Source organism: Lagenorhynchus albirostris, chromosome 10 (assembly GCF_949774975.1).
Source record: "Lagenorhynchus albirostris chromosome 10, mLagAlb1.1, whole genome shotgun sequence".
NCBI lineage: Eukaryota > Metazoa > Chordata > Mammalia > Artiodactyla > Delphinidae > Lagenorhynchus > Lagenorhynchus albirostris.
This window is the reverse complement of record NC_083104.1, coordinates 91,779,687-91,806,950: the sequence shown is the minus strand read 5'-3', so window position 1 is coordinate 91,806,950 and position 27,264 is coordinate 91,779,687. Positions and strand designations below refer to the sequence as shown.

The following is a 27,264-nucleotide window of genomic DNA, read 5'->3' as shown; positions in this document are numbered from 1 at the left end:
TTCAAAACAAAAAAAAACCATGCACATGTAGTTGAAATGAGTAGAAATGGAAGCTCTAGGCACTGGGTGTTCAGACAGAATAAAGGTGATCATTGTGTATTTTCTAATGAGCTCTATATATTTATATAATTGACCTGTTTGCAACCACTGAAATCAACATTTCTCTCTGCTTTTAAATTCGAACCTGTACTTTAGCAGCTCTATCACAGCCACAAATAAACTATCTGACAAATAATTTGGACAATTACTTTGGGTCCTCAGACAACTTGCTAGCTCTCTAATGAAATACACTTATAAAGTTTAAGTAGGTATAATAATATTAACAAATGTAATTATAAGGTTTGCCTATTTTTAAGAATTCAAGAAAGACACTTAGATCTAATTAATACACACACATTCCCACAATGGGAAGTAAAAACAAATAGCTTATTCTTTAAAAAATTTTAATATGATTTTAGCCATTATGAATGCACAATAATAATAGTAACAAAAGCAGCACCACTTTAAAAAATAAAGGCTATTAAGTAAGCACTACAGTGGGTGCTTTACATATATCTCATCCCATTCTTTCCAAGACAGTGACTATTCTACCTTTTTGCTTTAGAGATGAGGAAACGGAGACTCAGAGGCTAAATAATGTGGTAGATTTGGGTTCAAAACCTCAGTCATAATGATCCCAGACCCCGCACAGGTCTTTATAGATAGGAAGATACCTCTAGATGCACTGCTCTTGATATACTCAATGGCGGTGTATCTGTACACTGAGCAGTCGGGGCGGCATCATGGTGAGAGCTAGGCTTTGGAACCCAAGCTCCTGGGTTCACATTTCAGCTCTGCCACGCACTAAGTTGTACTCCCTGACCCCTCTGTGCCTCTGTGTCCTCATCTCTAAACATGGGAATCATAACAGTACCAAAAGGACTGTTATCTACCAGCTCATAGGGCTGTTGTGAGGATTAAATGAGGGAATGCACATACAGCGCAGAGAACACGGTAAGGACTCAAGACTCTCAGTGTGTGCCAAGGTTTAGTATCGTTGGGAATGCGAAAAAGGACACTGAATTTGGAGTCAAGTGGTCTCAGCCACTATATATATACACCATGTGACCTTTCCCAAGTCACTTCAACTTGCTGCGCTTCATCTGTCATAAAAAACTAATGAACGACAAGGTACGTGACAGTGCTTTAAAGGCAACGAGAAAGTGCTCTATACTACCACGTCCATGTGAATTATTATTATTCTCAACTTTCAGCCTCTCAAAACCAAAGAAGCCATCTTTTATTACATTCTCTCCTGCCTGAGAATTTAACATTAAGCGCTAGTTCCAAAGTCTTCACACTGGACTCCCTATAACAATAGAACAAATGTCCTGGTCATTCAGGACTCGATCAAACGGAACTCTATTAACTATCTCCTTCTGCACACCCACCGTGAGAAGGTAATTGCTGTTCACCATGACCCCAGAGCACTCCAAGACTCTGAAGTACCTTCAGGGAAAGATTAAATTATGTTCACCCTACTTTATTATGAAATGTATTTAATTATATTCAAATTCTTTGAAAATTGATGAGCTAGGGGGCTTCCCTGGTGGCGCAGTGGTTGGGAGTCCGCCTGCCGATGCAGGGGACACGGGTTCGTGCCTCGGTGCGGGAGGATCCCACATGCCGCGGAGTGGCTGGGCCCGTGAGCCATGGCCGCTGAGCCTGCGCGTCCGGAGCCTGTGCTCCGCAACGGGAGAGGCCACAACAGTGAGAGGCCCGCGTACCGCAAAAAAAAAAAAAAAAAAAAATTGATGAGCTAGGAAAAGCACAGAGAGTAAGTCACAGGTTCTCTGTTCACTGGAAGTCTCTGCTCACCATCCAACCCCCAATAACCCTTTATCAGAGTTTACGCTAAAATACACCCCACCCTGGCATAAGAAAAACCGGGAATCCAGCATGATAATTACACAAGTTGAAAGAACTTTGCCCTGCATAACCCTCAAGGACCACTAATGTGCAGAAATACTAAAGTCGAAATCTTGAAACAATGAAAAATTTATAAACTATGTAAGATTCCCACGTTTCGAATATAATTTTGGCTTTGTTAATAAGGAATTTAAACATCTGAACAAGGAATAACATAAAAATATACCATTAACTATCTCATTATTTTCAGTACTTATAAGTGTAAAAACAGATGAGTCATACTGACTATTACGCTCCTCAAAGAAGGAAAATAACATTTTGTTTGTTCATTTTGTCCCGTTTTACAGAAATTATGTGTATGCTAACGAGGAACATAACGTACAAAACAAAAAGTTATACTGTTATCGGGGTATGGCTATTTGCCTTTGTTAAAATAACTTGAATGCTGTTATCTTTTCCAATTAAAAACTGGGACACAAATGTGTCTTAAATACTGTATTTCAGTGTTAGGAGAAAAAGGAATAGTCATCCATTAAAATCCTCTGTTCAACAGATGGTTCCCTTCTGGAGAATTCTGGAGAATTCAGGAGGTCCTCCCATCTCTGCTTGAACATCTCCACTGATGGAGGTCTCATTACCTCTTCAATCAGCTTGTTCTATTTTTAGGCAGTCCTGATGTTAGAACGTTATTCCCCAAGTGGAGTCCAACTCTCCTTACCTTAACTTCCTTCCTGTTCTTAGTTGGGCCCTCTGGACCCACTTCAGTAAGTGAGTTCACTTCCCCTCAGGCCCTTTGCTAGTTTCACTCATTTTATCAGTTAAATAATGACCTGCTTCTACTCACACTTTTCACTGTTATCCTACAAACCATGATGGCCAATCTTGTATAACCATGTACCGCCAGCTGAAGGGGCTCCTCGGCACCAAGGCTCCTTGGAGACTGTGATGGCCCTGGTCCTAGGGCCATCGTGGGACTCTGTGGACTTACCTGGGGCCCAGCTATCTATACACTGTTTCTATGAGTTCCAAAAGTCAGACTTACAATCTTTCTGAAAAGGATCCATTTATAAACTACTGTTTTTACTTAAGGGGAAAATACGCCTAAGAAAAACCCCACAAGGTATATAAATTATCACTGTGCCTTCTTACCTATCTTATGAGCCGAGTAAGTATTTTGGTGTGTACGTAAAACTCCACAGCTGCTCCTCCCTCAGCTAAAAGGAGCTGACTAGAAGCACAAGTGGCAGTGCTAGCAAACCCATACTATGCAGATCACCACCTCTCCTCTGCTTCCTGGGATCACGGGGGCTGAAGAGAAATGCCATGGGTTTCTCTAAGTCACCAGTTTCTCAGGTGTTTACCTACGTACCCCATGCCCAGCCAGGCATGTGGGACAAATCCAGAGCTCTGGGCCCCGCCGGCACTGAGACTTCTTCTGAAGCTCCTGGTCTATACCTAACAGGCCTCCATGTATACCGTGCAGTACACAATGAAGTCCTATAAGATGTCTTAATAGTAGCTTTGTCTTGAATCGTAAGTGGCTGAAGCAAGAGAAGTGACTGTACTTATTTTTATTATTTTATCCAATGCCCATTTGGGCCGTAACTAATTTTTTTAAATGTCATGCACACTCACAGCCTCTGCCACCCAGAACATGGCCAGGACTGCCTTGGGCCAAACTGAATAGCTGGAAAGAGTCAGGGGTTAGGATTAGGGTATACAATCCAGCCCAGTAATTTTATAAGCTTTCTTATCTAGTTTCCCGTAAGTTTACAACAGATCAGATATAGGCAAATGAAAGGAGCTTTAAGACATGACAACCAAGAAAAGTGGATAAGACAGAGGCCATGGCATCAAGAAGAATTATGAGCTTCCGGGGCCTCATGCATGACTCTACTTTACCAGTGTAATAACTTCAGAGAAATGACAATAAATCTCTAAGAAAAAAAGTTAAATTACGTTCATTCTACTGTACTCTATTTAGGAAACTTCTGCTTTTCACATTGATTACTGCCTGAAAATGTTGAGGTTTTTTTTTTTTTCCTTCTAACAAAGTCAGCGCTTGATGTATTTAAATATTCTGAGTCAATAGTCTATTTGAAAGCAGTTAAATCCAGGAGTACACAAAATTAAATATTTAAATCTTTACTAGAGAAACATGAAGTAAGAACAAAAGTGAATAATCATTAAGAAACTCTAAAGAAGTAATGGGCTTGCCTTCTCTTCTGGAGAGGAACATCTGAAGGAAAGAAAGAAATTTACTTTCGGACCTATATTGGTCAGAGGTCCAGCTGTCACGAAGCCCCTAGGTTTAGGCGGACCCAGAGAGTTTTGAAACATCTCTCACAGGAATAATGGAAAAAGGGTTTTCTCCCCTTCTCATTTTCAAGAAAAAGGTAGTTTTGACTCTAAAAGCTAAAGGGAGGAAAAAACTAGGGACACTTTTAGTGCAGTATTTTCTCAGCTCATCTCTCTCTTAAACGCCCTTGTTATGTGGGTATGATACTTCCATCGGTAAGAGTTTTAGGGAAATTCTGGCAAGCCTTCTTTAATCCTCTAGGACGCTGCCCTGCACTTTAAAATGGTGGTGTTGGCACTATTTAAGTGGAAACACCCCAGCAGGGTGGAGAATGGGGAGCCATTACACCTACCAATGCATTTTATTTTAAGTGGATTTCAATTGCAACACATACATTAGATAATTTTGCTTTAGATTATAAATCAGGAGAATTCCTTAGCATATTATTAGCATATGGTCCAAGCGTCCATATCCACGGGTTCAAGCAATAGCAGGTTGATAGGATTTGAGCATCCTCAGATTTTGTTACTCTTGAGGGGTCCCGGAACCAATCCCCCAAGGGAAGACTGTAATATTAAGTATTAAGCACAAAGTAATTCTAAGAGCAAGTAAATCCGTTATTACCAAATTGTCACAATCTCCACTTCCTTAAATATCTGTTTACTTTTTCACCCTCAGACTCCTTGAAGACCCTTCTCAGGCCTTCTATTCCCTTCAAATCCCAGTTATTGAGATGCTATTTAGAATACAGCTGTTTATTCATCTCTTTAACAACACTTCTGCTATTCTGTTTCTGTACTAAAAGCACTTTAGAGCTTTTATTAGCTGCTTCTTTGCACTTAAATTTGGGGGGGGGTGATCTCTGGAAAGCTAAGCCTAATATTTTTCCCTTTTTAAAATTCTTTATTTTTTAAAATTTTTATTGGGGTATAGTTGATTTACAATGTTGTGTTAGTTTCAGGTATACAGCAAAGTGAATGTGGTATACATATATCCACTCTTTTTTCGAGTCTATTCCCATATAGGCCATTACAAAGTATTGAGTAGAGTTCCCTGTGGTATACAGTAGGTCCTTATTAGTTTAAAATTCTTTTTTTCTATAATTTTTTTCCCTGTAGTTGCCCACCACTCCCCAAATCCCTCATAAAAGAGACAAACTCTCACTGGGCTTAATCCTCATTTTTTTTTTTCTGGTTGTTATCAAGAAGATAATTTATTGTTTTTTTTTTTTAAAGAGCCAAAATAGAACCTAATTATCATCTAGTGAAGCATCTTTTTACAGTTGATGAACCAAGGTAGAGAGATATTAAGTAAAAATAGTGGGGAAAAAACCCTGTATTTACAGATCTCCACCACTGATAGTACAGATACTGTGTAGGTGTTCACAGATGTCAACAGATTTCATCCTCACAAGGCACAAATGAGTCAGGAATTATTATACCCATTTTACAGGTGAAGAAAACTGAGGTTCCAAAATATTCCATAATTTGCTATAGGTTTTTCAGTTAGTAAAGGAATGAGCCTAGGATTGATTTGTTTTCTTCTGTACCTCACTTTTTGTTGGGACCTTGGCCACATGACCCCTAGGCTAGTGGTCCTGTGACACCAGATTGTTTAGTTAGCTTCAAATGTTTTTAATTTACTCATGTGGTGCTGCCCTCTCCAGAGAAACAACCAACCTGTGCCTCCCCAAAGGGACCAAACATTGTTTCCTTCTGAATTTTTAACCCACTTCTAACAAAGCTAAGCATGGATTAAACAACATAAACTAAGTCTCCTCACGGCACCTAAGTACAAATAAATAATCAAGTCCTGATAGCCAATGGGTACCGTTCTCACCAAACAGCCCAACCCACTAGGAAGCGACCCACCAGGCCCTGGGAAGCTTTGCCCAAGGAAGAGAATGAGGTCCCTTCCTGAGTTTGGAGGGCCACCCTGCACGCACATCTCACCCACAATGCTTCTCGACTGCTAGGAGCACCAGGAGAGCGGACTTGCCCATCCCAATCATCCATTCCAAAGGTACAGCAAGAGATGATGCTACAGAGGTAACGAGGGGGGGAAAAAAAAGTATAACCTTTTGGAGTATAACCTTTAAAAATTCACTATGTTGTACACCTGAAAATTATACAATATTGTACATCAACTATACCTCAATTTTAAAAATTCTAAAGAATGATGATTAAGAGAAAAAAACCAACCAACAAACAAAAAAGTGGCAACCAGTTCCACCTCTCAGTGATTAACTTTTCACCTGCACTGCAAATTGACTATGTTCATTATTTCTTTAAGCAGCACCTAGAACCTTCAAGTTTCAACACATCACTCTATCCTTAGTGAGTCCCACTGAAGAAGGACTTCATGGATAAATTACTGTGCTCACGTGTGGGAGGCTAGAACAGAAATGTGTTTGTGCTGCCTACAGGACCACCACTCACTACCCCTCCCACTCTCACTCCCAGTACCTAGGAGGTGACGCTTCATTGTTCCAAGTCTATGCTTAACACAACACTGGGCTTTTCTTAAACAAATAAACCTTCTTCTAGAGAGGATTAAAACAACTAGTAGCTATGGTACACCTGAAATCATTAAAACCTATTCAACATATGTATATACACTTTCCCCATTATATGGTAAGTACATATATTTCAATTAAGTTAAAATAATAAATATTCAAGGCCAACCCATTTTAAAACTAATCTCAATAAAAAAAAAAAAATCCTAACTGAAGCTAAAAAACTGTGTCCAATGAAGAAAAAACACTCATCTAGGTGTCTCTGGAGAGCTGGTTTTTTCAGTCCCAGTTTAAATACACACAAGCTGTGTGCTGTAGGGTTAGTCTAATTTAACCTCACTACGCCTCAGATTTCTCACCTGTGAAATCAGAACATGAGGTTAGATTAAGGCCCTTTCAGCCCTAAAATTCAGATTCTATGACTGTCCTTCCAATTCAATAAAATAAAATACAGTGTTTAACATGGCCTGCCTTTTCAATGAAGCTAAAGGTTTTTAAAAGGCAGAAGAGCTCCGACAGGTCAAGAAAACACAACCAGATAAGAATTTTTAAAAATTTAACCCATGCAACACCAAGTCTGTCCAGAAATTAATATCTGATCTTGACTTCCAGAAAAAGCCCCGTTTTCATTCTCTTTTGTGCAATGTTCAGTTCACCACCGGACAAGAAATGTGACGAGCCTGCTGAAGTTCATCTGTGTTCGCTTATCTGTTGTGTCCCAGGGTTCAGTAGCTCCCCCCGCAGAAAGAAACTTCTCCATTACTCCTAAACCGCATTGAAAAGGCCAACAAAAACAGCGCAGAAACAAGCAAGCAAAATCTTGCTGTCAACCGTCTGAAACTGTTACAAATTACAGGCTAATCTCAGAAGCTGTGACCTCACCACCCAGCCTTTGACAAATTGAGTAACTATTTCCCTGTCAGAGACTATGAAATGAATAAAAATAAAAGGGGAGTGGAACGCAGTAGGTTAGGAGGAGGTGAGGATAGGAGAGCAGAAGGAAAACGAACACATCTCACTGAATTCAGAGGCAGATTCCAAGTGGCTTTCAGGGAGGGTTGAATTCAGAAACGGGAGATGCTGCTGCACTGTTTATTCATGGTTTTTACCTTTGGCTCCTTAGGGTGAAGTCTGAAGACTGTTTGTGGGTCATAGTAAAAGAGAGCTCTCAAGCACAATGTGACTTCCAGGGAGAGCTAAGCCAGACCACACTGAGTGAGCCAGCCCAGCAGATACTGAAAGGTGATAAGCAGAAAAAGAGACACTTGTTTTTATTAACAGAAGCCCTCACCAACTTCCTTAGACTTCCCCAAGTGAAATGTCAGACTCGCCTGATTCTGAATAAGAATCCACGGTGCCCCTTAGCAGAAACACATTCAGACTTTAGGACTTGACCACCTAGATTTTACTCATCAGCGTTAAAAACCATACATGTGTACACTTCCGAGGAAGAGGAAGCAACAAAGTATTGAGTTAAAAAAAAAGTAAAAATTCTTCATCTGCTCAGGATGAAACACACTGCTTAAAATACACTGAATGACACCTAAAATGATCTGCTGAATGAAGAGAAAAGCTATTCTGAGCCAAGGAAAAATAAGCTATTATTAAGCGATGCAGACTTACTCTGTGATTCTCACTCTCTTCTCCAATTACATGTTCATGAAACACATGTGGCAGGCAGGTCGTGCATTTCGGCTTCCCTAACTATACACATGCTGGGGTCTTCCCTGACTTTCCCTAGGACTGCTCCCTCCTGCTGGTCCAGCTGGTGATTTGCACAGGCTCTTTGGAGGTGCCCAACCCTTTAAGAGGAAGTGCTGGCAAGGATCTGGGAATGGACTTCTCTGTATCTGGGGTACAGACGAGAACACACTCCCTGTTCTGCCTCGGTGGTCATTATGTTTCTGCTGGGTACACATCTCGCCGTGTTCTGGACTCCCTCCCCACGTCCATTCCTGGCTGAGGATGTGATCAAAGAAGGGCAGGAGAAGAGAGCCAAGTTTAAGCTTACCAGGAGATCAGATTGTCTGGTGCCGAGCAGAAGTCGAGAGATAATGGCTGAATCCTGGCCATTTACAGAGCAGCACAAAACTAGTCCTGTTCCTTTGACTGCAGCGGTTGCCATGGCCGACCCAAACAATATACCCCAGCTTCTCCCCTCCAGCTCCGTGAACACCTCCCACAGACCTCCAACGTGGGCCGGAGGAGGCCCAAACGACTCCCTGATAGGAATTTAGAAGCTGGAGAGGACTGAAAGGGATCATACAGGCAGGCCAGCCCTGAGGGGGTAAAGTGGTTAGCAGACACTCTGTTTTTAGCTGCAAGGCTCTGCTTCCTGAGTTTTCACCCAATTCAAAGTGGAAAACAGATCTTAATAAGGAAAAGAAACCGGCTAAAAAAAAAAATCTCAGCTTGGGAAAATGACTATCACCTTTAAACTCTGATTTTACTGCAATCAGCAAAACAAAATGGGGAAAAAACAAAAAAGGAGGTAACATCCTGGATACAGCAATTTCCGAACAGAGGCAACAAGGGAGTGGATGTCAGTGTCTCGGTCGTGGGTGATAAGCCCTGGGAATGGCGTGAATGTTGTGATTTTCTTGTTTAAAACAAATTCCTGTTTGAAGACACCATTTTTAAAAAATCCAGACACAGAAACCACACAGAAAAAGGAGAGAGAGAGAGAGAGAGAGAGAGAGAGAGAGAGAGAGAGAGAGGGAGAGAGAGATTACCCTAAAAATAAACCACAAATGAATTTTTTATAATAATTTTGAAACTAAAGACAAACCAGGCCAATGCAGGGGATTCAGGGGACAGAGCACCTGGACACCAGACCCAGCTCGGCCACTGTCCAGCTATGCAAGCCACTGTCCCCTGTAGCCACTCGTTTCCTAATCTAAAAAAAATGGGAGGGATTGAGTGAACCATCTTTAAATTTCCCAACAACTCGAAAATTCTCTTTATAACCTCTATGAACAAAATTGCAACTAGGCTTGAACAAAACCATATGAATGAGAAAAAGAGAGGCGGAGATGAACATCTTAATTCTAACCGTGGTTATGCTGCACCGTGGGGTTAAGGGTGATGCTTCCCTACTTCTCAATCTTCTTTATTTGGGAAACTGTAGCCTAAAATAAAAATTACAACGATAGGATAGGGGTGACATACAACATTGCGCGTGCACTTAATGTCACTGAATTTTGCACATTAAAAATGGTTAACATGGCAAGTTTTATGCTATGTATGTTTTGCCACAATAAAAAAATATAATTCTGTATAAAAGAGGGGAGAAATTACGATGGAGCCTACACTGCAGGAATGTTTTGGAGGTGGGCACCGAGTTAAAAATAAAAAAAACACGGAGTTGAATTTTCATTTCCTATCTCCTTTAATTTGTTCTCCAGGGTCTGCTAAGGCCAGTTTCCACTTCTACCCACATCTGAGAGAAATGGCTTATCTGCCGTTTTACAAAGCAGTTCCTTAGCCATCGCTGCCTCTCTCTCCCCTTCCCCACCAAAACCGGCTGTCATTCTACAGAATCAGTCAAGGGCTACAAATCACTACTTCAAGGTCCTGCAAGGCACGCCATCGAAGAATCTGTACAGATCAAAATCTCAAGTACTTACTTGCCTAGGGACTGCCATAATTTGAGGTGTTGCTTCTTTTTAAAGAATAAAAAACAGATGCTCTGAGCTGATGAAAGTAAATGTCCTTTCAACACATCCCTTCTCTAACACTTGAAACTCTTACCAACAAGCAGTGCTTCCCACACTCAGTGCGGTCGTTTCTGCACTTCTTTTTACTTTTTCTTTGAAGCGGCAGTGCCATGCGATTCTCTACCTGGGGTCAAACGATGCCTTACAGGCAGCCTTTGGAGGGCACCCCAAAGCAGGCGAGCAGGCAAAGGGAGCTGCTTGACTCCAAGGGTGACACCCGAGGACACCATCTCCCTGCATCAGAGCCAGAGTAATCCAATGCTTCTCGACAAGCTTTACAAAAGTCTCCAAGTTACATACACAGGCTCAGTCATTTCCAAACTTGTTCACAAATATACACCTAAAAACATTTCTGCCTTGCTCTGTAAGCACTCCAGTGTGAACTAAGAAAAGGGGGTGGGGGAGCAGGCAGTGCCAAAGAGACCAGTGAACTGAGAGACCTAATCCCAGCCCTACTCGTACTTTGGAAGCCTCGCGACCTCCCCAGGCTTATTCTCTTGTCTGTCAAATGCACAGATTGGACCGAATCATCCTCAAATCCCTACAAGCTGAAGCACTCATGAACATGATGACCACTGCCCGCAGCAATTTACATAACAAGCCAAAATCCAGGTAGTGAGCTCACTCCAGGACTAGAAAGGTAAAGGGACAGGAGGCTGAGTAATGAAATCAATGGTACTGGATCCCAGATCAAAACAACTAAGAAACCATCCGTTTTACCCAGCCCCATACTAAGTTACGGGAGATATGTAAAGAAGTCTGGTTCTTAGCGAAGCAACTGTAACAGACAGACTGAAATTGAATCATGGAACCGAACAAAATCAAGTATGTTAAACACCTAGTTCATGTCTTTCATTTAGTAACCAAGTAAGCTGCAGAGGCCCCTCTGGAGGTCTAGACCTGTTTATACAACTATATGCCAGACACGTTTACCTGCAGGCCCTGCTGAGCTCTGCTGGGTCCCCCACCAGAGGGAGTGGTAGCCCATCCCGTTATCCCAACCAGAAGCTCCACCCTCTCACTCACCTCCAACGTCTAATGAGTCACCAAATCCTCCGGGTGCTGCCGCCTCATTTACATCTCTCCACTCTGCCCACTCTTTCCATCGTCACTACAAGCTCCCTGAGAACCAGGGACCTGTCTGCCCAGGTCCAGGCGGGATCCCCGGCACACAGGCCAGGGATGACCATGGAGCAGGTGCTTCGTGGTTGTTGAGTAAACATTCCTCTGTCACCTGAGTTTCTATAACTATTTCTCCTCTGGGCTCCCTGCTCACCGCCTGGTTCCTTATCACACCAAATGCCCAGCACAAGAAGAATGGGATTTCTAAAACACACACTTGATTTTTCACATCCCTGTTTCAAGTCTTTCAGTGGGTCTGCATTCCATTCCAGATAAAACCCAAAACTCCTGGGTTTGGCACACCAGGTCCCTCCTGCTCTAGACCTTGAACCTCTCCAATGCTGTCAGGCCAGCCTCGCTTCAGCTGCTTCTTCAGCCCACCTGTATACCATCCTGCACTTTATTGTCCCTTTTTGTACACGCTGTCTAGGTTACTTGTCTAAACTACTTCGCATTCTGAAAAGCTTAGTTTGATGGACATGTGTCCCGAAAGCCTCGGACTCCCTCTTTCCGCCCCTGAATCTGATTTAGATGCCCCTTCTCTGTGGTTCTGTAACATACATGCATCACAATGCTTAACAGAAAAATCGTTGAATCTGTTGCCTGCTCTCAGCACCAGAGGCCAAAGCCCATATCTTATCTGATGCTTTAACCTCAGGACCTAGAGCAGAATTTGACATATAATAGGGATTCAAGAAATATTTGTTGAATTAATGAAGAATGGAGAGGAGGGAGGGAGAGAGAGGAAAGGGCTCAAAAGAAAGAGAAGCCCCTGAAAGGATTAAGTGCTTTTCAAGAGGTTAAGTAAAGAGTTAGTGTCAGAACTGGATTAAGAACCCAGTCCCCCTGATTTTCTCTGATGGATCTTCCATCCTCCAAATCCATGCTATCAATGTTTTTTTTCAAGGATCTCTACTCTTTCTGACCCTATCACCTCCTCCTGGAAGATCCCCTATAGTTTTACTGACTACTCTCAAATCCCTCTCTCGTATCAGCTCTAAGCTTATATATTCAATTATCTGCTACCTAGATGTCCCATTGGCGACCCAAATTTAAAATAATAAGAAATAACATAAGGGGCTTCCCTGGTGGCGCAGTGGTTGAGAGTCCGCCTGCCGATGCAGGGGACACGGGTTCGTGCCCCGGTCCGGGAAGATCCCACATGCCGCGGAGCGGCTGGGCCCGTGAGCCATGGCCGCTGAGCCTGCGCTCTGCAACGGGAGAGGCCACAACAGTGAGAGGCCAGCGTACCGCAAAAAAAAAAAAAAAAGAAATAACGTAAGTACATTTCCCCCTGCCCACTGCAGGAAAAAGAGCAAAAACCCAAACCAAAAAAGCAAAACACTTGTTCCTCCTAGGTCACCTGAGCCTCCCTATGCCCATTCATACAGTCAGTCATCTTAGACAGAAATGTGGAAGTTAGCATTTTTTGAACTCTTCAATTTTTTCTAAATTATAATTTCTATACCAGGATATATGCCATGTCTTTTAGGTTTTGCCTCATTTAACCCTGCCAACAAAACCCTGATAAAAAATTCATGCAACTAGAATTCAAGAAGGTGATAGGGTAAAAAAAAATTAAAGGAATTTAATATATTTGCCATTCATGCTTAGCACCATCACCTTCTCTTTCTCTCACATGTGTCAAGACCTACTGACCGTTCCACAGTCCTCCCACTCTGACGGCCACTGTCTTCACTTGCAACCTCTGAAACTCTCCGGGACTAGTGCAGTAGATCCCAGGTGGTATCTCTGTCTCCAGTGTCACCCCTTTCAATTCAATCCTCCACTTTGCCAGAACAATGAACTTGCTGAAAGTATCAGTTACTTCCGGTTCCAAACAAGATGGGGAAGTTGCACGGGCTGGAGGTTGAATCATCTCAGAGTTATGCCCGTTAACTAACATAAGTATTTAGGGAAACTCTTGGAGGAAAGAAGGTAGTTAGGTCTCAGGATCTTTCCTGAGACAGGAAAGATCTAATGGTTATGAATTAGGAAGTGATCTGGGGAGCAGGGAAATTATTGATAAGTCTTAGAGATAACTAGGTTTACGTTAAGATAAAGCTAGACACTATAAGAATAAAATAAAATGTATTCTTCTAAAACCAGCAAAAGAAAATTCAATCTATCCAAAGGAAGGAAGGAAAGCAGTTTAAAAAAAAAAAAAAAAAAAAAGAAATGGCATTCGAAAACATTAAGCAAGACTAAAAAGTCTTAATAAAAATACTTAAAACAAGTAAAATTGGGTGTAAAGTCACTAACTAAATAACAGAGACTAATATTGCATTTAAACTATACACAATACGTAGGGGAAAAAAACAGCAACCCATTTAAAAGTGAAAGTATAAAACAAAATTAAAATAAGGGATTATAAAAAAGATAAAAACAAAATCTAGGATAGTACTTTTAATATCAGACAAATGGAATGCAAGGTAAAAAGCATTACAAATGACCATGAGAGATATTATATACCAGCAAAAGGAAAAATCAATAAAGATTTTATGATCATGAAAATATATGCATCTAACATAATGGCCTCAAAATTTTAAGGCAACAACTATGCCAAAAAACAGGTAAATCAAAAATGTATTTAGCAATCAACAAAAAAAGGAAAGCTTAAAAAATCCCCCATATTTCTGGGAATTAAAATACTTAACTATTAAACAACCTGGGGAGGAAATAAAATAGAAATAACTAAATACTGAGTTAAGTAACAATAAAAGTAATATATATCAAAATCTGTGTGGTGCAGCTGAAACGTGAGGATTCACCCCAAATCCTTGGCTGCAGTCTGAACAGGCTACAGCTCTTATGGCCATACCCATATCACAGACTTGTAGACAAGGAGAATTACCAGAGCTAAAGAACAATTTCATAAAAATTAAAGGGTACTCATTAAGAACATATAATTCATTAGGAAGATATAATCCTAGAAATGTATGCACCTGTGCACCTAGGAAAAGAAAAGAATAAATATTTCAAATCAGTGATCTACAAAAAGGAGAGCAAATTATACCCGAAGTAAGAACTAAGAAAGAAATAATAAACATAAGAGCAGAAATCAGTGAAACAGAAAATCAGCAACAGTTTGTTCTTTAACTCGTAGCAAGACTAATCACAAAAACAAGAAAACAAAATAACATTAATAATGGAAAAGGCGATATCGCTACAGAGCCTATAGATAATGAACAGATAATAAATATTACAACTATATGCCAATAACTTAGATGAAATAAACAATTTCTTCAAAAAAATAGAAACATAATTTACCAAAACATAACCAAAAAAAAAAAACCCAAAAAAATCTGAATAGTCTATCTGTTAAGAAAAATTGAATTCATTATCAAAATCCTCTGCACACAGCGATATAACTGTTCTGTATCCTGATTATGGTGACAATTATGCAATGCTACACATGCGTTAAAACTCAGAACAGTAACCAAAAAAGAACATTTTGCTGTATGGTATTTTTTAATTAAATTAAATGCTTTTAGAATCTTTGCACAAAGAAAACTCCAGGCCCAAATGTTTTCAACTATTGAATTTCACCGATTATTTTTAAAAGAAATAAAATTTTACAGAAGTTCTTTCAGAAAATAGTGCAAACAGGAACACTCCATCACACATTTTATAAGAGCAGCATAACGCCAATACCAAAAGCCAGCAGATACTACACAAGGGAAGAAAATTAAAGACAATTCTTAATGGGCATAGTTGTAAAAATACTTAATAAAATATCAACCAAAAAAAAATTCAGTAAGAGGTAAAAAGAATAATACATAATGATAACTTGTTTTTACCCCAGGAACTCAAGGTTGCTTTAAAATTTAAAATCAATCAATGTAATTTACCAGATAGAGGAAAAAAACTATATGATATCTTATTAGAGGCAGAAAGAGAACTGTACAAAATTCAAAATCCGTTGCTGATAAAAACAAACAAACATCTCTAAGAAAACTAGAAATAGAAGGAAACTTCCTCAATCCAATAAAGAGCAACTATGAAAAAGTTATAGTTAACATCACACTTAATGGTAAAAGAGTCAATTCTTTCCCCATAACATAAGGGACAAGGCATGGTTATATCTCCCCTCACTAATAAGTGAAGTTGGCAGTCCACAGACAAGGTCAATGCACAAAAATCAATTGTATTTCCTTATCTAAACATCAAACAACTTGAAAACGAAATTCTAAAAAATTAAATGTATGGCAGTATCAAAAAAAAAAACCATAAAATACAGTTACATTTTACAAAAGACATGCAATGCCTCTGCACCAAAAGTAGGGAGCCACTACTGAAACAAATTAATAAACAAAAGGACAGAGAGATACACTATGTTTTCGAATTGGAAGTCTCAATATTGTTAATATATTTATTTTCCTTAAATTGATCCCTCATAATTCAATGCAATCCAAACAAATTCTAAAAGGCTTTTTAAAGAATTACAAGTCAATTCTAAAATGTGTATGGAGCTCTAAAGGATCTGGAACACCCAAAACAATCTTGAAAAACAAGAATAAAGTTAGAGAACTCACAACACCTGACTTACCATGAAGCTACTTTAATCGAGTCAGTATGGTATTGACATAAGTTTAGCATGAAGATCAATGGAATAAAACAGTCTTGAAACAGAATAAATATAGTCAGCTGATTTTTGACAAAGACACTAAGGCAATCTGATGAGGGAAGAAAATCTTTTCAATCATTATTTCACAGATTTCAATAAATCTACGAAAAAAATTGAACCTTGACCTCTGCCTCACACCATACATTAAAACTAATTTGAGACAGGTCAAAGGTTTAAATATTAAGGCTAACCTAAAAAGCTTCTGGGAGAAAACTTAGGAGAACATCTCAGTAACCAGAGGGTAGGCCAAACCTCCATAAAGACACAGAAAAAAATATTTATCTTAAAAAAATAAGTTAGACTTCATTAGAATTAAAAACTGCTTACCCAAAAACACAGTTAAAAAGAAATACAAAGATAAGCCGAAACACTGGGGAAAAAATGTTGTAATACATACATCTGGCAAAAAACTTCTATTCAGAATATAGAAAGATCTCACACATCAAAAAAAGGCAACCAGCCCAATTTAAAAAATTGTCAAGGAACTTGAACAGAAACTACAAAAAAGAAGATATATAAATGGCCAGAAAGCACATAAAAAGATGCTCAACATCATTAGTCATCAGGAAATGCAATTAAAACCATGTGATACTACTTCATTGAACAACTAGAATAGCTAAAATTAAAAAGAATGAGGGGCCCAAATGCTGGTGAGGTTATGGAGTAACTGGAACTTTCTTATACTTGTGGAGGGAGCAGAAAATGCTACAACCACGTTAGAAAACAGTCAGGTTCTTATAAAGTTACACACCTTCCCTATGTCCCAGTAATTCCACTCCAAAGAGAAATGAAAATATATGTCCACAAAGACTTGCACAAGAGTATTTACAGCTGCTTTCTTCATAATCGTCAAAACGTGGAAACAACCCAAATGTCCATGAACAAGTGAGTGAATAAACTGTAGTACACACACACACACACACACACACACACACACGGTGGACTACTAGTCAGATTTTTTTTTTTTAAACAGTGAACTGATACATGCAACAGCTCGGTGAATCTCAAAAAGGATAGTTAAACAAAAGGAGGCAGATACAACAAAGGTACCTACTGAATGACTCCGTTTGTATGAAGTTCAAGAACAGACCAAACTCATCCATGGTGAAAGAAATCAGAGCGGTGGTTGAGTATGGGGGGATGGGAATTAACAGGCAGGTGAAATAAAGACTCTCTCTGGGGTGATGGGCATGCCCTACATCTCAAGTAGGGTGCTGGCTACACAGACGTATCCAGTTATCAAAATTCATTGAACTGTACATTTAAGATGTGTGCATTTCACTGTATGTAAACTCTTCCTGAATAAAAATGAATTTAGTAGTGAAGAGAAAGATGTGCTTTCCATCTAGAGTGTCTGCCTGGGAATAAACCATATTCTTCGTCAGGGAAAAGCGAAATGAGACATGCTTCAGTGAAAAAGGCCGTTCAAGGGAGACCAAGTAAGAAAAAGTCAAAGGCAGAGGAAGAACAGTGGTCTGGTCGAGTGAGAAGAGAAATCAAGACTGAGTCAGAAGGGGGAGGTACAAGCCAAACAGGAAGACACGAGTGAGCTGAACGTAAGTAGTAGAAAATAACAGACGTACAACTGTGTTTCAAAATAATCCAGCTACTGTGTTTAACTCCAAAAAGAACTAAAGGCAATTTTATTTGGAAATTGTCCCCTTCTTCCCTCGACACCTCTGTTAATCAAATGGGAAACAAGGAGAGGGGAATTCGGGGAAGGTATCAACCTGAACACATCCCTTTCTTTTCTTTTTTTAAATCAATTACCTTCAATATAATCCAGGGCTAACATCCTGCCTGTGGCATCTGATCACTGATAAACATCAAGAGGTCACATGTTCCTATTTATGTATTTACATATACACATGCTAGGATAATGAGATTCACAATCTATTCATTCCTTTAATAAGTGAATGAAACTATGAGCACGAGTCCCTCTGAGGGAGTATCCTAGTTAACTGAAGCCGGCCTTGGAACCAGAGATAACGTTACTCCTCCTTCCAGTTGAATTAATAAGACAAGCAGGAGATGACTCACAAGAGCAGTTGATGAAGCAATTAATGCCAACTCTCTCTCTTACTCATCCCCTCCAGTTTAAGAATTAACCCTGGCTGAAAAAGGAGACACCATGTGAGCAAACTGAACTTTACCATACCACGGAGCTATAAGGGATGAGTAGGAGGGTTTCTGTCCAAACTCTGAATCTAGGGGGACCTCTACATGATTAAGCTTCAATAAGACTGCATTAATCAGCACTGCTTCCTCAATTTCAACTTACCAATGCTGGCTTTACAGGAATTGCTTTCTGAGACTTCCCTACAAAATGAGCTTACTCACTGAATTTTTAAAAAGGAGAACAGAGCCAAAAGACATCACTGGCCTCTGGTGCACACACACGTGTGAATAAGCATCTCCGGATTCGAGCTGATGCCGCGGAATAACGATTTGTCAATGTTATTTAGGCTACTTGTGTGAGACCTGCTTAATCCCGAAGTCCCTTCTTGCTTCTACTGGCTGAGGTATCAAGAGAGAACCAAATATTCAGGAGAAGGAAAGAATCTCAGAAAACATCTAGTTTAGGCGATTTCGGTGGGTATGGAGGACGGGGTTAAATATTAAATTCAATTGGTTTTTCATAATGCATACAGTTCTCCCACCATCCTACTACCCGCCCTCACCCTTGAAGGGTGGTCCCTAGGACCACAGCATCAGTATCATGGGGGGAATTTGTTAGAAATGCGTATTTTCAGGCCCCAACAGATTAAATCAGAAACCCTGGGGCCCAGGAATCTGCGGTTTCACAAGCCCTCCAGGTAATTCTGGTGCCGGCTCAGTTTGAGAATCAGCGCCCCAGGGTATGCTCCTCTGGCCCAGTGTTTCTGAACCCCCTATCTCTCCGCTGTGTCGGATGGACAAAAAGTTAGATTCAATTGCCCTAGTTTTGCAGTACCGGAGTCCAGAGAGCTTAGGTCACTTGCCCGGGACCACAATGTTGAAGAGCGGCCAAGCCAACATTAAAAACAACTCTCGTGCGTACGGGGGTTTATAATCTGTTCAAAATGCATTTCCAGGGCTTCCCTGGTGGCGCAGTGGTTGAGAGTCCGCCTGCCGATGCAGGGGACATGGGTTCGTGCCCCGGTCCGGGAAGATCCCACATGCCGCGGAGCGGCTAGGCCCGTGAGCCATGGCCGCTGAGCCTGCGCGTCCGGAGCCTGTGCTCCGCAACGGGAGAGGCCGCAACGGTGAGAGGCCCGCGTACCGCAAAACAACAACAACAAAAAAATGCATTTCCAAAAGAACCCTGTGAGGTAGTCAGAACTGTTATGATTATCCCTCATTCCCAGATGAAAAGGCTGGGCTCGGGGAGGTTAAGGCCTTAAGTCTATTACAAACTAAGCACCAGAGCTGAGACCAGAGCACCCCATTTCCTGATCTCTACATCAGCGTTCTTGCTGCTCCTGCTGAGGGCCTGGCACCCCTACACTGCATGCCCACGCACGTGTGCGAGCACCCACGTGTGTGAGAATTTGCACACTGAGAAAGGGTGGTAAATAACAGGAATCCCATGTCTTAGCCTGGACTGTAATATTAAAAGTAATTCAATAAAGCATAACAGTCCAATTCTGACTGGCCCCATGAGCACGCACTGCTGCTACTCTAATTTCTCACTTCCGCCCACCTTTATGAGCTGCCCCCGTATCACCAGATTTAGAAGAACACCATCTGACTGAGACGAAACCCACTTGGGAGCGCACCCACTCCCACCAACATTTGTAAACAGCTTCCCCAAAAGAGGGGGATGGCAAATTCCCTTCAGCCTTTCTGATCCAGTCCCTTTTAAAGCTTTCCTTTTTAGCACTTTTTAAAAATACATATTGACACATACACACTGCTACATATAAAACAGATAACCAACAAGGACCCATTGTATAGCCCAGGGAACTCTGCTCAATTTTCTGTAATAATCTAAAGGGTAAAGGATTTGAAAAACGATACACGTATATGTATAACTGAATCACTTTGCTGTACACCTGAAACTAACACAACACTGTTAATCAACTGTACTCTAATATAAAATTTAAAAATTTTTAAATACCTATATTCACTTTGGAATATACAGATACGGCAAAGAAGGAAATACAAATCTCTCAGATGACACTTAATATTTATCCTGAGTTTCTTCCTAAGCACAGACACACCAATAATTAATAATATGTAAGTATTACTTAATTTTTTTAAATTTGGAATATGTCACATATTGTCTTGTATACATTTCTTTGAAAGCTCTATGAAACAGAATATTTATATTCTAATTCTAGTTTTAACATGCTGCAAATAGGGGTTATTAACGCACTAAACTAATATAAAAATTTATCCTAGGTGAATTCTTATCTAGATCAATTCCAGGAATTAAGAGCCATGGAACTTGCCAGCTAATTCATACCATACAGTGTCAGGAAATCACAGGAACAGGCTTACTGAACTGCAGTCTCTATCTAGTCCACTGCTTTGGGCGTGAACGTAAGTTGGGTTCTTTCATTTTCAACATTATTACCTGCAGTGGACATACACTCCCCCATACTCTCCGCACACCCACACTCTGCCCATTCCAGGCCCCCACTATTACTCACTTGGGTAACAAAAGGTCTTACAACTCTCCCCTTTGAACTCATCCTCCACACTGGGTCACATCTAAGACACACTGCATGTACCACCAAAAATAATAAAAATAGGTGACGGTACTGGGCGCATCTCATGGGATGCTACACGCTTTTCATACATGGTTATATCTTTATGACAACTCTAAGAGGCAAACGTTATCATGCTACTATTATAGATTAGTATTCCAAGGCTTCAAGAGGTTATACTATTATAGATTAGTATTCCAAGGCTTCAAGAGGTTAAATAACTTGGTCCAAGTCACACAGCTAATAAGATTTAGAGCAGCACGTCTCCGGAACCTATATACCATTTATTTGTGAACTCAAAAAATGGCATGTCTCTCTGTCATCAACAGCAGTAGTTCCCAATATTATTTTTTAATCCAAAATTTTGCATACTTTGAGCAATAGATATTTAACTCTTAATATCTGTTCATCAAGAAAATACACAGCGATCAAAAAGATACTATTGATTTAGTAACACTTTAAATGAATTTTGGGTTGATGAATCATCGTATCAGCCAGCTACATATATTTGGGACGAAGCTCTGATTGCTGTTAGTGATATTAATTACTACAACTACACACAATGCTTATTGCGCATACGGATGGGTAGGCCCTCTTTTATAAGAACTGTGGTCTCCCATGTGTTCTGAAATCTACAGGTTAGAAACTCCCAGAATGTAAACTAAAGTCCTCATCATGAAATGCCATGGGCTCCACTGTTTGGGCCCAACCTACATTTCCAACTGTGTTTCCTGTCCCCGCCTCGCCACATACCCTTACACCCTACCTCTGGCTGTGGTAAGACAAGTATTCCCACACTACTGGACTTCACACCTTGAGGCCCTCAAGACACATCCATTGCAAGCCTCTGCCTGAAGAACTCTCTTTTGAGACACAGCTCAAACATCTCCAACTCTGTGGAGCCACCTCTGACAACACCCTTACCCACACCCCGCCAAGGCCGAATTAACACATCTTTCCTTTTACGTGATCACGATGACATTTAAACACACTGCAAATAAAAGGATGTGCAAATATCTGACTCTTGTAAATAGTGCTGCAGTGAACATTATGGTACATGACTGTTTTTGAATTATGTTTTTCTCAGGGGATATGTCCAATAGTGGGATTGCTGGGTCATATGGTAGTTCTATTTTTAGTTTTTTAAGGAACCTCCATACGAACCTAGGGGCAGGACAGGAATAAAGATGCAGATGTAGAGAATGGACTTGAGGACACGGGGAGTGGGAAGGGTAAGTTGGGACGAAGTGAGAGAGTGGCATGGACACATACACACTACCAAACGTAAAACAGACAGCTAGTGGGAAGCAGCCGCATAGCACAGGGAGATCAGGTCAGTGCTCTGTGACCACCTAGAGGGGCGGGATAGGGAGGGTGGGAGGGAGACACAAGAGGGAGGGGATATGGGGATATATGCATACGTAGAGCTGATTCACTTTGTTACACAGCAGAAACTAACACACCATTGTAAAACACTAACACCCCAATAAAGATGTTAAAAAAAAAAACAATCTGAGTCTTCCTCTCATCCAAATTTCCAGAGGGTGAGGATAGCATTTATTCATCGGTGTCCTTAGCCCCTCCCTCCACTCTTAGCATCGGGCAGGTGCTGTTAAATGAATATCGATGCCAGCCTGGCTGGTGATTTTACCTGGGGAAATCAGTTTGGAAAGTAGCTCCTGCCATTAAAGAAGCTCTATTTCAGTGTGTTGCCAGGGCTTATCATCTGTAAACCGTAAAACTCCCAACGTTCCACCTCCAAAAGTAGGAGGCGAGTACTCACACAGGCAACTGGAAAATCTGAGTTCAGTTTCTGGCTCTCCCACTAAGAAGCTCCGTGACCTTTACGCAAGTCTCATTCTTTCTCTAATCCTCCATTTGTTCACCGAATTTGGGTGGGAGGAGTGGGACTTCGAGTTCTTCCCTGTTGCAATTCTATGACTTGCAAATTCTGCAGACCAAGGTTGGCAAACATTTTCAGAAGTGCACCCAATAGTAAATATTTCAGGCTTTGTGTTGGCTTACCATCCCTTTCACAGCTACTCAACTCAGGTCTGTAGTTAAACTGCAAAAGCACCCGCAGACATTAGATCAATGAATGGACATGGCTGTGTTCCAATAAAACTTTACAAAAACAGGCAGCCGGCCAGATATGGCCCACAGGCCATAGTTTGCCTACACAGATGCCTCCATGTCGCTGTGCAGTTCCCAGTGCTTGATCTGAAGATATAATTCATGGGGTGTTTTACTGCAAAGTCTCTGAGCGTCTTATAAAGAATACAACAAGGAGTATAACAAGATACATACCACCACTCCCCCCGCCCCCAGGAACCTGGAAACGGTGAAAAGAGATGGCCAAGTCAAAGGTTTACGGTAAGAACTAGACTTAATGGCTTAGAATATGCACATACCAAGTCAATGAAGAAAGCAACACACCACCACCACTGCCCCCTGCCCCAGCCAGTACCTGTGAATTACATTCATATATTTAAGAAAAGATTGTGTCTTCAGAAGGGGGCACGGGCTGGCTCGGCCAGGGAAATAGAGTCCCTATAGCAAACGTGGGCAGTGTCAAGCTGTTGGGGGGAAGAAAGTGGCTTCACTGGCTAGACCACCCTAGCGAGATGACTATAGCCAACGACTGAAGGGTTTTTGGTCCCACTAGAAAAACATCCTTCTCCTGAGATGAACAGAGAAGCAGACTGTGTTAGATGGGTGCTACTGAACCCACTTCTTTGCTCACGAAGCAATTACCTAACTCCCTATAAAACGTTTCTCGAGGAGACGTGGGAGATGCAGGTAGCAGTAGTATAACCCCTACTGCTACCTGCATCGAGAGAGCAGCAATTTCTCAAGGTGAATCAAATCCCAGCTACGATTTACATTCCACGATAGCTTGACACAGAGCAGGCGCTGGTCGTGGGGACCTGAGGGTACACTAGTGATGTGTTTCACTGTGAATTACCACGCCAGCATAACAGTGCCAGCTCCAGCTGGACGTTACTTAGCTCTGGGTCAGTGTGGCAAGCCCTGGACACAGACCTGAAGCCACCTCTGGGCTGAGGGGCTAAGGGTGGCAAGCGTGTGGAGACCCAGCCGGCCCTCTCTGACGGCCTGGCTGGCATACCACTTTCAGCTCTGCTCACTTTCAACTGGTTCCTGCAGTCCTTATGGGACACTGAAGCCAAAGCACTGGCTGCTTCAGGACAGAGTTTATGTTTGCATCCCTATGTACGTGTACAATGAAAATTGGCAGCAGATCTAAGTAAATAATCTAAAAACCGGAGCTAAGTCAAAACAAGCAACAGGCAAGTACTCACAGTCCTAATCAGCGACGGGCACAGCTGTGACCATAAAGTGTGATGAAGTTCATGTAAGGTTTATTTAAAAACCTCAATTGTGGCAAAGGGTCAGTGATGTCCAGAAAATGCTAGCTCTTTTGCCCTGCTGAAAAACAAAGGCTCAGTACTGAAGTCGGAGAAGTTTTAGCCACAAAAATATGACAATGAATTGTGCCTGGTAATATGCCTGGAGTCAAATGAAACAGAGGGCACCAGAAGGTCAGGGCCTGCTTCCCTAAATCATGCCAGGATATGCGAGGCCAAACGGCCCCAGACCAAGGAGGAAAATCAGAGCTCACTGCGAAGGAGACGGAGTATGAAGCACCTCCTTTCCTGTTCACTGTGACACGATCCAGTTTCCCCCTTCTGTTCCAGAACTTCTAACCTACAGGTCATGCTCACAGTCACAGAAGAGCCGATGGAATAAGTGAGTTCCCAAGGAAAACGCTTACTTTCCCATTTGCAGTGTGTTTCACTGGCAATGCTGTGCTCTGAGGCACGATCCAAGTAAGAATTAAATATGATATGCTCGTTGGTCAATTATCAAAATGTAAACTAACGGCTATAGCGGACACCATCTGAGCTGCCAAGAATGTGAACACTGTGATTCTAGCAGGAAAGAACACTCCCCGCCCTGCTTGGTCTTCGGCTACGTTCGCCCTTGACTACAACATGCTCACCTATGTGTGTGTATAATGTAGACACAAAGATGACCGTGAACTTTGGAGCCTAGCTTTTCACTTGGAATTTCCAAGGAGGAATTCCACTTAGCCTAAGTGCAGCTATGCAGCAAGATAAAGTTGTCATTTTCTAAGTATTTCTACCTATCAAAATTTTGGAAGTGGCCTTCTTTCCCTGACCATCGTACTTCTTGGGGACGGTGTATTAATTTCCCATCACATTTAACGTAGTGCCTTGCGTAAAATGAGTATTCAATAAACAGCTGCAGGGCTGACCTCACAGTATCAATACCAATGAACAGAAATCCGGTCTTCCAAGTAACTTTATAACATAAGCCAAATGCTACATAACAGAAAATGTTAGTGGCTCTGTAGTCCTCATTCTCCTTATATGGAAAACGATGAAGTATTTCTATATTAAAAACTCCCCAGGGCAGAGTGAACATGCCTATCTTTCTATACCCCCCAAAGCAGAGGACGAAAGAGCAAGTTTACTTCACTTGTGCAGATTGAGAAATCACCTTTTAAATTCATACTAAACAGCTAAATGGAGCAGCAGACTGTCAGAAACTGTCAAGTGAAATAATTATTGATTGGAGCATTAAAATTAAAAATGAATGTAGGTTAATAGACGAAGATGGCTTGAAGAAAAAGCATATAATCTAAAACTAGAAAAATCAGACAGTGCCATCTGCCAGTCAGGCTTGTCGGGCTTAGAATGAAAGAATTCAAAGAAAACGATGATAATAATGAAAAAAACTTAAGCACACATGGCCTTTGTGAAGGCCTAGGATAACGGAGCCAGGCTCTCCTGATGGCCCGCACCCGACTTGCCCTCCCCTCCCTCAGACATTGACATAAAGGCCGGGAGCTGGGCTGAGAGACTGAAATTGGTGGTCATCAGCTCAGTGATCTTCATCCTAATGGACTCAATCATGGTCTCCACTCCATGGCAACCCTCCTCCTGGAGAGGGGTGTCCTTCAATAATACCCATCCCTGGACCGACAAAGCTCAAACGTATGGCTATACTGAGCTGCAGATCCATGTGTGTAAGTTAACGAACACCCAGCATCTCCACTTCTCACAGTTTACATACCCAAAACAGAACTCTGGAGGGCACCACCACTGCCCCAGCCTCTTCCTGAACCAGTCTTCCCCTTCTCCGTGAAGGGCACCACCATCCTGGATGTTCTCTTTTCTTTCCTCGCGACTACTAATCCATCAAACAAATGCCCTCTGCTCCCCTGTGATGCAGAACTGAAATCCACCCGTTGCTCTCCATCTCCCCCGCTACCCTGGGCCTCTGCAATAGCCCCTCAGCCGTCTCCCTGGTTGATTCTTCATCCACCTACAACTATTCTCCCACAGCACCCGAGCCATCTTTTTAGAACGACGGAGATGCCATCACTCCCTCTGCTTAAATGTCATCCATGGTTCCTGTAATGGGTTGAACGGTGGGCCCCAAGAAGATGTGCTCATGTCCCAGAGCCTGTGACTATGACCTTTTGTGGAAAAAGGGTTTCTGCAGACGTGCTTAAGGATCTCGAGATGAGATCATCCTAGATTACCTGCGTGGGCCCTAAAACCAACGACCAGTGTCCTTACAAGCGACAGAAGAGGACAAGACACAGACGCAGAGGAGAAGGCTGTGTGAACACAGAGGTAGAGACTGGAGTGATGCTTCCGCAAGCCAAGGAATGTCTGGAGTCACCAGAAGCTGGAAGAGACAAGGAAAGATTCTCCCCTGGTGCCTTCAGAGAGACAGTGTGTGACAGCTTGACTTCAGACTTCTCCCCTCTAGAGTTGTGAGAGAACAAATTGCTGTTGTTTTAAGCCATCAAGTTTGTGGTAATTTGCTAGGGCAGCCCTCATTCAGTCTCCTAGCACATGTAGAATAAAATCGAAGTCCTCTGGCCTCTCATGCCAGAATTAAAGGCTCTTCCTGACCTCAGGGCATTTGCTCAGCCATTCTCTCCACCTGCAGTGCTCTTCTGCTGATTTCCATCTCGCCCCCCAGCACTCCTACACATCACTGAGGTCTCTGCACAAATGTTACATCTTATGAAAGGCTTTCCCTGACTTCCCCAAATAAAATCATCCTCTTGCAGCCACCATCACTCTCTTTCCCCTAACGTACCCTGCTCTGATTTTTGTCTGAAATACAGAGTACGCTTACGGATTTACTAGTAATCTGTGTCCCCTACAAGAAGGTAAGCTCTCCGAGGGCAGGGGCTCACACTGCATTCGTTCGGTTATATACCTACCCAGTGTACACATTATACTTGGCACCGAGGAAATGGTCAATAAATATCTAGTTGCATAAAAAGGAATAAATTATTTTTCTTTTCTTCAGCTAAATTAAAA

General features: G+C 41.6%; 1 protein-coding gene across 14 annotated transcripts in view; it reads right to left on the bottom strand.

The window, feature by feature from the left end:
* Positions 1-27,264, bottom strand: part of ATXN1 (ataxin 1) — a 399,420-nt gene that overhangs the window by 330,525 nt on the left and 41,631 nt on the right. Inside the window, exon 1 of one of the 14 annotated variants that reach the window (XM_060163639.1) lies at positions 6,160-6,170. The exons of the other annotated variants lie outside the window; for them this stretch is intronic. The gene's annotated coding sequence lies outside the window, so the exon portion shown is untranslated. Of the gene's footprint in view, positions 1-6,159; positions 6,171-27,264 lie in introns of those variants that run through there. 14 annotated transcript variants of the gene reach the window in all.